This window comes from Struthio camelus, chromosome 2 (assembly GCF_040807025.1).
Source record: "Struthio camelus isolate bStrCam1 chromosome 2, bStrCam1.hap1, whole genome shotgun sequence".
Lineage (NCBI taxonomy): Eukaryota > Metazoa > Chordata > Aves > Struthioniformes > Struthionidae > Struthio > Struthio camelus.
The window spans coordinates 25205140-25218827 of record NC_090943.1 but is presented as its reverse complement, the minus strand read 5'-3'; the positions used below and the strand labels follow the sequence as shown (position 1 = coordinate 25218827).

General features: G+C 43.7%; 1 protein-coding gene across 7 annotated transcripts in view; it reads right to left on the bottom strand.

The window, feature by feature from the left end:
- Window positions 1-4349, bottom strand: part of ADAM22 (ADAM metallopeptidase domain 22) — a 139826-nt gene extending 135477 nt beyond the window's left edge. For all 7 annotated transcript variants that reach the window (XM_068934735.1, XM_068934736.1, XM_068934739.1 and 4 more), the window contains exon 1: window positions 4333-4349. The gene's annotated coding sequence lies outside the window, so the exon portion shown is untranslated. The remainder of the gene's footprint in view (window positions 1-4332) is intronic.
- Window positions 4350-13688: the final 9339 nt, after the last annotated feature.

The window sequence follows — 13688 nt, the reverse complement described above, 5'->3', positions numbered from 1 at the left end:
AAAGATGTTTAAAACTGGACAATTTTTCATGATACTTCTTCAAATAGTCATCATCCATCAGTCCCAAAATCTAGAGCTGTTTTATCCATTATTACAGCCACAAAGGTGCTGGCCATGAACAGAACTAACTGGAAGCTTTCACAGCCGGCGCGGAGCAGACACGCTCTCCTTTGGCTCATCTCACGCCTAGCTCTGAACGTGGCTTCGAATAAACTTCTCCTTCAGCCAAGGGCCAGGATTACGTTCCACCTGCGACAGAAAGCTCAGGTAAGGAGCACAGTGGGACAGATAAAGATCAGCCACACATACAGTTACCCAGTTAAACGCAAGAGTTTACCTGTGCAGTGTAAGTCGCAAGGCACTTGAGACAGCTCTTCCAAGACCCAGTATTTTGGCACTGTCAAAACACTGCAGCTGCAGCCTCTAGCCAAGACCAGGCTGCTATTAAGTTAGTGTTAGGGTTGGGGGAAGGCATGTAGAGCCCTGGCACTCTTAATCTCCAGCTGGAAAATGAATGTTATTTTTGCTACCAGAACACCTGATCCACAGAAGATTAAGAAAAGGGTCCTCCAAATCAGGTGCTGATGTACAGTCAAACTGCTTCTTGTACAGGCAGACTTAGTGCTTTATTTTGCTCTCCTCCACAGGTAGTGCTTTATTTTGCTCTCCTCCACAGGTAGGAGAACAAATACAAGCAGTGGGGAGGAATGTTATTGCTTATTTATTCCCACACTTTAATAAAGAACATGCCTGCACAATACCGACCTAAGGAAAGTACTGTGATTTCCCTTGTGCTTCTTGTAACCAAAAGAAGGCTCAAGGCATGGAGTTAGGAGGTTCCTTGTACTATCTACAGAAGGAACTGTGTTTTAAATACAAGAATCTTAGGGCTGCCTTCACTGAACATCCCTACTATAGGGGATATTCATCTTTTAATAGGCTTATTTATGCAACAATGAATCAAGAGTTCATTGCTATGATCCTGGGGTACATTAATGGTAATATTAATATTAGCATCCTCAGATATATCTTATCTTGATTACTTCTTTGATTAAACACTGTGCAGCTGCTAATAGACTTCCTTTGAGGAATTAAGAATCTGAGACGCAGGAACGTCATGGATCCTGGTAGTGACTCGCTCCTTGGCAGAATTAAAAGCAGAATCACAAAGTTACATGAAGATTTCAAAGTCCACTACATCCTGTACGTTTGAACATTAATAACACAACTGCATGACAGCCTACAACATTTGCCTTGTACTGTACTCTGAAGTCCAGCAATCTTAAGACAACCGCGTCCATGTTGATTTTGTTACCTAAGGAATTGCATTCTAGGTTTCTAAAGCATGCACGTTTAGAAGTCACTCACCAGTTACAGCGAGGAAGAAGGAGGGGAAAAAAAAAAAAAAGGAGGTTGCTACAAAAAAGCCTCAACAAATACCAGGAAGAAAAAAAGTAGATTTTTAAAAATCTGCCAGCCATCACTTCCCAGTCACTTTTGCCTGCATTTCCTGTCTTTCTCCTCCTTTTCTCTTACTACCTTTCTCCAGCTTGATTCCATCATACGCCTGTTCTGCAGCTCCTGATCTGCAAAAGCCACACTTTGCTTCGACTTTCCTCTGAACTACCATCTAATTTCCCCTTGCACAATTCCAGACTCAAGTTTGCATCCCCTCTTGTCCAACCTCTGTCCTTTCTGAATCTAAAGCTTTCATCCAGGAATTAAAGGGATCTGATCTGATTTAATGCAACTTCTTTCTCTCCATTTTAGCTTATCTCTCTCTCTTTCCTTTTTATCTTTATCAAAACACAGTTACATTATTTTACATTAATTCAAAAGCTAAATCCTCAGTGTGAAGTCCTCTCACTGTATCATCCCATTCGTGACTTTTTCCTTTTCTAGACGTGGCTTCAGTCATCGTTCCTGAATGTTTTAACCTCCTCCAAGAAGCATCCTTCCTAAACTAATGCACAAGGTCAATACCTTCTGTTTTAAATCTCTCCTTAAGAAAACTGTTTCTAACTTTGATACTTAGCTGTCCCAAGACTACTAGCAATGGATCGAATAAGGCATGGAAGCAGTCAATGTACATTTAGTCATAAAACACAACAATACATACGAAAACCGTCCAGATTGCAAGTGAGCTTTTGTTCCCCTACCCTGTATATGTCACTGGTGTTAAGACTGTTAACTCTTCAGGGCAGAAATAGCTGTCTCTTCATGTGTGAACAGAATCCAATACGCTATACCTAACATAAGGTATACATACCAGTACATAATCTTTACCAACCACCCAAAAAGCAACCATAAAACTTAATTCTTTCAGTTCATAGCCTTGATAGGCATTTGGGCAGAGATAAGGGTTTTTAAATGGAGTGCTAGACTTCAACCATCAGGAGATGAGATCAGTCAACTGCAACAATTAACACTATCACAGCAAAAATACCTTCCTAAATGCAGCTTCCACAAAGCCGTTATTGAAGCAAGCGTAGCCATACTGCTGTCCGTTACTGTCAAGCAGACTCAGAACTCCGGGCAAGAAACGCAGTATCCTGCGATGACGATGTAACCATGCCCTCTGCGAGGAGCACAGAAAATCGGCACTACTCCACTTATTTTGGCCTGCTTTCACTCGGTAATCTTCTTCCTCCGAATCGCTGCCAATTACCACATCCTTCCGTGGGGTAATAACTACCACATACTGCAGGACAGGCTGTGAATATTTTAAGTCGCAGAGGGAAATTTCTTGATCCGGAAGAAAATTTGTAGTTGCATGCAGCGCTTTAGATATTTTAGTGCCATTCAGTGTGGAAACTATTGTGAAGTAAATGCATTTAATGTTTTCTAACTCACTGGTGCTACTTTTTGTCTGGTTGGGGTAATGTTAATACCGAATAATGACTTAACTAAACATGTGTGAATTGAGAAGTTAAGAGCATCCAATTTGGTGAATGTCTGAAGTCTGAGACTTTCAGAAAAAACAAAGCCCACTAATTAACAGTTTATGCTGTAAGGCCAGTATCTGAATCCTGACACTAAATCCAAATGCAACCATAGCTACTTTGCTGCAGACGTGTCATGTAACATTTGAATTTGTGAATGTCTCCAGGTCTTCAAATGATCCTGGAATGCTGAGAGGTTTGCTGGCGTTTTTGTTGGGTTTTTTGTTTTTTTGTTTTTTTTAATATAGCACATAATTGGTAAATACAGCCTTCACATCAAATTTTTTTTTATAGAAGTTCTATCCATAGGTAATTAATATGCTATGAGGAGACCCTGTTTTATTTAACCGTATTAAAAGAATACAAATTGTCAGTGCTTATATTTTAAGGATTACATGAAAGAAGTTACAGACAATTTTTCATTAATTGTGTTTCTTAAATTGACAGCAGTCCATTTTTTGGAAAAGGAGGCCAACAACTCTTCTTGGATTTCAGCAGTTACCTCAAGCGCAGAATTTTTCTAGCTCCGTGTTTAATGGTATACACCCAACATTTTATTTCCCTTTAGATACAGCATTTTGCTATCGCTTCGCACACCATCTCAAACATGATGATTAACGATCAGGACTAAAACAACTGTGTCTTAATGTAAGTTAAGCTAGTTATTTGTTAAAAGCTACGGAGATTGGTTTTCATACAACAGCAACCTGAAAACATACTCTAGTTTTGGCACTAACGTGTAAATTAAATTTCACCATTAAGTTCACATCTTATATTTCAACCACGTCCCTTCCCGTTTCCATTTTTAAAAGCATGTCCAAGTCCCCTGAATACGAAATCAAATTGCAGAGGGGCCGGCCAGAAACTGAAATTAAGCTTCCATGTTTCAGCTCCAGCTGTCGCAGAGGCATTACAACTTTCATTTTGCGGCTGCTGAGACCCACCGAGAGCCTCGCGCCGCGACAGCGCCCGGGGGGGGCGCGGCAGGCACGGGGACCATCTTAAGCGATCTGCGAGCTGCGGCGCGGCAGGAGGGTCACCCTTCCCGCCGGACCTTCAGGAAAACGAGCCGTGCGTTTCACCGAGCAGCGTCTTCAAACAAACGCTGCTCTCCCACCCATAAAAACACATCGGGGTGGGGTGACCACGGCCAGGAGGAGGAGGAGGCAGCCTGACGAAGCAGCGCGGCGATGCACAACCGCCGCTGCTGCGTTTGGGGAGGGGGCTTGCCGCGGCGCCAACGCGGCGCTCCGCGGCTCGCCGGCGCTCGCCCGCGCCCCCGCCAAGGCCACCAGGCCGCGGCGGCAGGTGCCCGCGGGGCCGGCGATGCCGCAGGGGGAGCCGCGCCCGGGCCGGGGGCCCCGCCGCCGCCGCCGCACCCCGCGCCTACCTGGCTCCGCGCCGCGCCGCTCCGCACCCGCGTGCTCAGCGCCGGGCGCCGCGCCCCGCCGCCGCCGCCGCCCTCGCCGGAGACCAGCCGCAGGGGCCTGATGCTCTCTCGCTCCGCGAAGCGGCTCTCGCCCCGCCGCCCCGCCGCCGGCCCTGGGCAGAGGAGAGGCACCCGTCACCCGGCTGCGCCCCCCGGCCCCGTTTTCGAGGCATCGCCCCCCTCCCCCGCCCGCCCGCGGCGCCGGCCCCAGCTCCGGCTCCGCGGGGGCCGCCGGCAGCGCGCCTCCGCCCGCCGCCGCCTCCTCCTCCTCCTCCTGCTGCTCACCTGGGGGCCGGGCGGGAGCCGCCGGGGCGGCGGCCAGGGCGCAGAGCGCCAGGCAGAGCAGGCAGGCGGCAGCCCGCATGGCGCTGCCCCGCCGCAGCCGAGCCGGGGCAGCGGTGCGCGGCGGCGGCGGCGGCCCCGCTCCCTCCCGCCGCCTCAGTGCCGCATGGTGCCGCCTCGGCTTCCGCCGCTGCCGGGCTGCGCGGGGTGGGCTCCGCTCCGCTCCGCCCCGCTCCCCCGCCACACGCGGAGACCCGGGCCGGGAGGGGCGGCGGGGCGCCCCGCAGAGCCCGGCTTGGGAGAGGGAAGTGCTGGGAAATGTAGTTGTGGTGAAGGACCTGTGCGAGACCTGGGGGGCAGCCGGAGGAGCGGAGCGAGGGGGAGGAGGAGGAAAGCGGGGCGGGGCGGGGCGGAGGGGGCTACCCCGCTCCCCCTCCCCGCCCTGGGGGAAACCCCCCAGCTACAGCCAGGGCCACCGCCCCTGCCAGTCAGTCCGGCTAGGTGAAGGTGGTGGCCCTCTCGGGTAGGGGTGCCGAGTGTTTGCCCTCCCCACTGTTTCACACTGTCCGCCCACCTCGGATCAGCTTCTGCCTCCAGCTCGTGACCCTGCCGTAGATTGTACCTTTTCAGTGTAAACCTCCCTTTCCTTCCCTATGATCCTTTTACCTCCTTTCCTAAGTTCTCACTTCTCCCCTGCTTTCCTCTCCCAGCTAACACTGAAAGGGAATTGAAGGTTGACAGCGTGGAGCTGTGCCTTTCAAGTTACAACGTACCCTACTGCACTACAGGACAAGACGAGACCACGATGTGCAGGAGCCCCCAGGATGTCCTTTCTCCCAAAGCCCAGGCTTATTTTTCCCCAGCAGAAGCAGCGCTGCATGTGCAACTCGCATTCTACACTCCCACCTACCGGGAACCCAAGGGCAGCATTACTGCATATTATCACTAATCATGGCAGCTATCACAACTGTGTTTCTTTCTGAAAATGGAGCAAGATTAGAAATTGTCTAAGGTTGCTCTTCCATCATCTTTTTCCAATGTGACAAAAGGCTAGCTATAGGGCACGATTAAAATGACACACAGTTATTACGGTGAGTCAAGGGAGGAGGAGGAATGTCAGAGCAGCACAGTGGCAGACACAACTCGTTACTGACCAGTGCAAGATAATATGTCAGCAAACTATACACTGGAAGGGTTTAGATGAGCTGCAAGACCTTAAAAAAAGAAAAGGTGGAATGACGCTGAACACTATAGTGAGAACTGCTGCTCGTTGTACTCTAAAAAAATCAAAACAAATGTTATCTTCATAACTAAAACCATTATGCAGATCACCATTAAACACATTGCTGTGCACTGGCAATGTTTAAGACATCTGACACCTCCATTTTTGCTCTTATGAGCATTTCAGCCTGCCAAGCTTCCTTCCTTGGGTCTCCTCCTGCAGAGCGCACAAGGACACGCAATGGAGAGCCTGGATAGCTGCTTCCTGCCTTCTGACCAGGGAATCACCCTTCATATTTCATATAAGGTCGAGGCTGCTGACCTGAATTTTTTTTAGGTCTTATCTCACTGAATAATCTTACTAAGGGAAGCAATTAGAGGGTAGATGAAGGAAATGCAGTTTCCCACGGTTTATTTCCACAATATAAGTAACCCACCTGGGAAGCAGCAGACAAAATCATGGTATGACAAGCTGAAGATTCCCATCATGAACACTGTCCAGCAAAATAGGTGTTTTGAAGGCACAGTAATGCACCTGGACATGATACATCAACTTCGAGGAGAAAATGGCTAATAAGTTTTGCCCTGTCCTGCTTACACAGCTCTAGTCATACGCTACAGGCAAGATTGAATATTACCTGAAAGTAGCCATGAAATACTTGACTAGTTGCTCACACAGCACACAATTAGGTTATAAAACTCTGTGCCTAGGTACCAAAAGGACCAAGGGTAGGGTGGGTTAAGAAAATGGAAAAGTACTATTTATAGAGAGAAAATTCATTGCTATAAAGTTTCAATCTTTTTTCAAAGGTCATAAATACTTCCATTTGTGGCTGTAGCCACAACGTCTCAATTTATTGCAGTTAGACAAAAATTGTCGCTATGAACGCACTATTTCACAACTTCTTGTGTTATAGTTCTGTGAGAATATGGTATGGGGTATATATTACACCAGCTAGGCAGTAGACTTATAAATATGCAGTAAATACACAGTACAGTTATACACTAGATAGATAGTTTCCTGCACTGGTACATTATAGTTTTCATTTTTCACTTGCCATTACCAGCCAAGGCGTGGTTGCTTTAAACTAAGGACTATAAATGCAGAGTCCTAGCCAGTCTGTGGGCTAAGAGGATATAATGATATCTAATGATAGCAGCTTCATAAATACAACACTTTTTTAGTAGGGCAACTCTATTTCCGTCAAACCATTAAACATTTGTAAGAATAATTCTTAAAACTGTTTTTAGAAATACAGCCAATCAATACAAAGATAAATGCATTTAAAAGTATAAATACCTTTATATATACTTTTTTTTTTGCTAGAAGTGTATATAATCAGCCAAAGCAGATCTGAAAAAGGGGGTTTATGCCCCTCCCCTTGCAAACCTCTCTCATTTAGAACCATATACCATTTTGGCTAGGAAAATACTTCTATGAAAAACACTGAAGATTATTTAGGCATACGCTTTTGAATTAAACTGCAGAAATTTTCTAAATCACATTCTATTGAGGGAACACTGATCTGCATGTATGAAGTCCTCATTTTTCTGTACGCAAGTGATCAAAAGTAGATGATTTGACAGGCTTTATCCTTCAGATAAATAATATTTTCATTTATGGATGGTGCTTTTTTTTTCCTCTTTTTTTTTTTTATAGTTTACTTCCAGGCTTCTTTGGGAAATCCAATAGAAAAACTTTCATATTCAGTTCTGTTTTTTACCTCACTGGAAGCTTCCTTGGAATTTTTCAGAAGTATGTTGGAGGCAGTCCGTCTCTGAGCATTAAACTCTCTCACATCTGGATGTACATAGTCCTTTATTGCGTGTGTGTGGAGGGGAGTTATTTTCACACAAAGGCCAGTTTTCTGGGTTTCACTCTCTTGCCACTTAACATTCTATCAGATTTTATTACACTGGGTATTCATGCCACATTTTTTTAAATGAGCAATAACAACTTTACAACTTACCCTGTGTTGCAACATCTTCACAACTCACTAACCATAATGAACGTATTCTATATGACTACTGAAATCACAATTGCAGAAAAATGAAGCCTGAAAAACATGTGCCAATATTGCAAAGGATCAAGAGATAGAAAGTTAAAAAAGTGATTTATAAGCAGATATTCAGCTTTTGATTTACCGTAGATATTGCAAAAACTATTTCGAACCATAATTAATTACAAGTTGTATTTAGCACTTGTTAAATTTAACATCTAAGCTTTACTTCCTTTCTTTCCAACAAAATCAGAAAGCTACAGAGACTAAACAGCAGGAGAAGGAAAATCTAACGTCCCCACTCCCCCAGGCCCAACATTCTAATATATTCTCTAATGGATTCTAATAGAGATAATCTAATTACCTACAGGTAATGTTGTGGCATTCAGTTTAATAGTGGTGCACTGAACAGCAAGTGTTGGCTCTAAAATTCAAACACAATCAGGACCCAATTGATGCAATATTAACATAGAGATGGCTCTGGGAGCAATAAATGTTTGCACTCAAGAAACTCGAATATACACCTCTACTGCCAGTGAAGTTGCTAGCAACATTCTGAAAAGCAGGAAGTCAAATAAAGACTGATTATCTTTGGCTAACAAAATAAATTGCAGATGTTTTTAAAAATAAGTCAGTTGTGAAATATGACACTAAGTAACCGGATATGCAACAAATACCCAAAGCAATATTTGCAAGAAGATTTTCAAAAGTGAAAATATTGTGCTTCTGCATCACTTGGGCGTTCTTGAAAATTTCAGTTTGTATGAGTTGTACAAGTAATGATAAGAAACAGCAATTTTGCAATCATGATTAAGAGTTTTAAGCTGTCTTAAACTCTTAAACTACTGATAGACTTAACACATTTTTAAATACCAAAAAACCTGTGGAAATTGATTTGTATTTTTAGAATCTTGACACAAGAATCTAAATTTTCTGCTTCTAGGATATTACGGAGCATTGTATACGTGCAGACATGATGGAATAACACTGAATCCAATTTCAGTACATTATAGCCAATTAATACTATGAAAAGTATAACACACCCCACTCCACGTAACTTTTTTCTTCTGAAATATAGATCGTAATTGAAATCTAAGACGTATTTTAACAAATACATTCTCAGTGGTCAATATTCAATCAGGGATTTATTTCTTAAGTTAAAAAAAAAATATTAAAGTTGTTTCCTGATAAAAAACAGCTGTATGATTATTTTGTAATTGTCTCTACTCATCTGGATAGGTATTATCCTAAGGATACTGCTCCGTATGTTTCTACGTGAAACAAACATTTACATTCCAAATATGTGATATTTAAACTTTTGGTGCTATTATGTCATTAACAGTCCTAGGTACAACTATACACTCAAATGCATTATTGATTGTAATTGGACATCTGCAACAGGGAACTGTAGCAGTTCTTTTTTGACTAACACATTAAAATGTTTGACTTTGGTGGTTATTTGTTATTACCGTAAAAGAGGAAGCATATACAATTTGTTCTATAAGCAAATATAGGACAAATCACAAAAAGATTCCATTCTGAAGTTAGATTGATGGTACAGCCTGATTTGGAACACTGCACTGGCCACTCTCAAAGGGAATACCGCAAGGTTCAGAGAAGGACAGTGACAGAAAGCAGAAAGATCAGGCTTGTTCAGAAGGAGGATGAACAGACAGGAACACTGTAAAAGTATGTATAGATGGTATAGAGAATGTAAGCTGGTGCTTTCTGTTCTCCTTGCAGCACAATGCATGAGTAAGAGGACAGTCAATTAAATTAAAAAGCAGCAAATTCAAAGATGATAAGAATTATGCTTTCATACAACAAGTAATTAGACCACTGAAGTCTTTACTCGGACTGTTGTGGAGGCCAAGAATTTTGGAAGATTTTGAGAGGGATAAGACATTCTTACGGACTAAAAGAACATGCAGTTTTAGATGAAAATGTTATGCTTTAAGCTTTACCCAGTTTTTCATTCTAAGGTTATAAACATGACTTTTGTGTGGGAAGAGGAAATTATTCCCCATCTAGTTATTTGAAATGCATTCTTTTTGCACTTCTTGTGACATAACTAGTACAGAACTGCTGCTGGCCACTGCTGGAAGTAGGAGATTGGCCTGGGTGAGCAACAAGAATGATTTAGTATTGGTAATTTCTCTGAAATTCTAGTGGTATACAGAAAACTAAGTTTTTTCTTTACGACATAAAAAAAGGGTCTCAATTTCCGTATTTTCCCCAAAAGAGCACTTACTCAAGGGGCTGGAAAGCAGGGTGCCAATAAAGTAAGAATTGTTCAAAAGTCTCATGTATGTTTTACAACACAGAAAATATACATTGACTTAGGATTTTCCTGCTTAGATCCTCTGAGGTACCCCCTAGAGTTATATAAGGAAAGTTAGTAGCGAAAGCTATCCTCAGAGACCAGCTAAATAGCTCCTCAGCTAAACAAACCTATAGGATAAGATTGAGAGGTCTTTCTCTGACCAGTAGACTCCTCCTCTTCCCAAGAGCCACTTACCTAACGAGGCCTGATTTTCCTGCTCACAGACATTATACCTGCAAGGTGGAACCCCCGTGCCATCTGCTGGTGCACTGCCTGGATCCAAGATGGGGGAGACCGTTGTTCGAAGTCCCACTCTGCCTAGTGGCTTGAGCCTCAGAAGTGAATCATTTGGCAACTGACTTCCCTGGAGTAACTTTCAGTTTTTTACTGCTGGAGATCCATGCTGCAAAACTGTTCTGAGGGTGAGAGAAAGACTGTCTTTTATAGCCCAACTGCCTACATACTCAAAGAACACTAGAGACACTGAATCTTGAAGTGAGGCTCCCCCAACTTTGAGAATTCCAAAATAAAAAAAAAATTGGCTTACATTTGATAGCCATGTGACTCTAAAGCTACTTTATCCCAAATGACATCTGAATACACCCACATACCTGCTCTGTTTCCCACATCTTTTTATGGTGCTACATCTGGAATGCTCATTTTGCATAACCATATTCTCTAATGTGAATACACTGTTGAATATCAGAAGCCCAACCACAGCATTTACGGAATCACAGTAAAAACCAGATATCTATCTTGTGTCATCTTTGGACATGTCAATCTGGTTAGTAAAATCAGTTCATACTTGTCTTCACTCTGCTACAGGTATCAGTGGTGATATTACCACTGCTTGGTACTACCCGCGGTACTCACCTGTATCGTATTCTTACATACAATAACAATCTCCTTATTTGGTCTAGGGAACTAATTATGCAAAGAAATGCATTTTGCCATTCAACTTTTAGCCTGCCTCATATAGATGTAGAATATATATATATTCTACATAAACAAACTGTACAATTTCTTCTCATTTGTCTTCAAGGGTTGGGATTAGAGGCATATAGAAGATAGTGCTACATTTAGGTAATAGTAAGCATTTGAAAGACAATAACTGGTTTGTCAGATTTTAATGAGATTATGCCTGTCCTGCTTTTCTATTGTATTTAAAGGGGATTCTAGTTGCAAGTAAATATCCACTCAAGAATCACATAAAAGCTTGCTAACGTTTGTTTCTAGTTTTATTTTACACTTTGTGTTTTCAGTAATTTCACATAATATTTCTTAATGGGATCCAGCAGCATGCCTCAAAAATCTCAGATACAAAACATCTATAGATTAAGATGACTTTAAGAAAGTTATTTCCAGCCTTGGATAGAACGCTATTTAAGGCCAAGACAGACTATGACCCTGATGCTGCTGTGCTGGTATCACCCAGCAATATGATCAAAAAGCCCATCATGGGCTGCCTTTATCAACCCTTGGTGCACATCAACAACAGCCCAGCAGACACGTGGACCACAGTTCATGGCGATTCTCCAACTGAGGAGCATAAAGGGGGTTCTTGTTTTTATCTGGTACCTCACTACGACTACAGCAGTTAGAAGAGCTACCGTTTTTTCATCATGCCTGCCCTTGTAGACCACCACAGGAGGTTTATGAATACCAACACTGGTTACATTAGTCGAGTCCTTCAGAGCAGAGGCTCTTCAGCTTAAGGAATGAAGGGACCCCATTCACCCCATTCCAGTCTGACCCAAAGGGGCGAGCACCCCAACAGAAGGGCATGGTGGGGATAGTGGATAAAGGACTGTGAACTGAACAGGTTTGGGATGGTGGTATAGGTGTTTGTAAATCCATTCATCGCCATACAATGTCAATGAACAAATAACTCTTTAATAGCAAGTAATAGTTAACAATGACAAGAACAGTTATAACTGGAAACCTCAAATTTTTTTACATACATATATACACACACACACACACAGTATTTACAACATAGGTACATAAATAAAACAATATAAAGATGCACGTATAGAGGGAATAACAAATCCGTCCAAAGGAAATGAGATTGTGTGTGTGTGAGCGTGCGTGTGAGTCTGTGTATATATATATATATATATATTTTTTTTTTAATATAAAAACCACCTGCAAGGCCACATCGGACGAACACGCCTCTCCCCAGTACTGCAACCGTGTTATTAATCCAGCCACACCGACATGTGTGCCTGCCCAATCAGGCCATGCCTACAGGCGTGCTGTCTCCTGGTACTCCAACTGTATTAATGCTTATTTGTCCACTGGGCCCTGGTGTAGTGGCTCCTCTAGGGACTCCTCTGGCGGCTCCTGGTCTGGCGTCCCAGCTCAGGATTGTGAGCGGAAGCTCCAGCCTCCCCGTCTGCCATCCCACAGCTTCTGGCGAAGGCCTTGAGAAAGGCCACTTAGCTTCTTGGAGCCTTTAACAAGGCCACTGCGCTACAGTGATCAGCTCTGTCTTCTTTGCTCCATCTCACTCTGCCGTCGTCGGCACACGCGCGCGCACAAGGCTGCAGCTCTTTTTATACGCAGCCAAATGGTGACCGTAGGCAATACCCATTAACACGTGCCGTGTGCCGATTGGTCAGTTCTCAATCCCTTATTTGCATGCAGACCTGTTTGGGGACTTAGATGTAAGGTCCTCCATAGTAGCAGAGTACCAGGGGTTGCCCTTTGGCCAATCAGGTTGAAGATGTCTGCCCAGGGGTCGTGTAAAGGCCAGCCTGATTGACAGCCACAGTTGCTGGAACCTTCTATGAAGGACTACCCCCCCCCCCCCCCAGGTGTAGCTAAGGAGTCATATGCCTTGAACTCATGTAGGCCAGGAGGCAACACAAGAAAACACTAGTGAGAATGGATAATTCAAGTGGACTGTTTTCTTACAGGATTGAGGTGGAACATAAATTTCATCACCTCCTGCACCTTGGTGACCTCTGAAGGTCAGAACAGACGTTAACATGCTCCGAGAAATTATTCCATTCAATTTGGTCTCAGCAGGGCAATGCCATTTCTTGTACCACCAGCCTGATACACCATCTGCCCATCAACCGTGGACCCCAGTAGGGAGAACAAGCTTTGCTATTTTTACACTACCTTTGCTATTACTAGCTCAGAAGGGAAGGCCTGCTTTCCAGTTGCCTAGCTGTTGCTTTGTTGCAAGTGTTCTACAGTTCGATGTTGAGCAAGGGACATTACTGCTTACAGATCCCACTACTTCCTTTGTCTGCAGGGGAAGCATAGTAACAAAGATGGGATGGTTGATAGTTCCTTACCTGTAAAGGAACGTCCTCCAAGCATGGCCTCTTTTTCCTGCAAATTCTACTGCTTAGCAGCCAAAGGTCTCACAGCATCGCCTATGGAATGGAAAGGAAAAGAACGTGGGGATAATGTCCCTACCCTGCTGAATGCCTTCTCAGCCAAGCTGTTGATCTCAATTTCAGAGGATAGCCTGTGAGTCC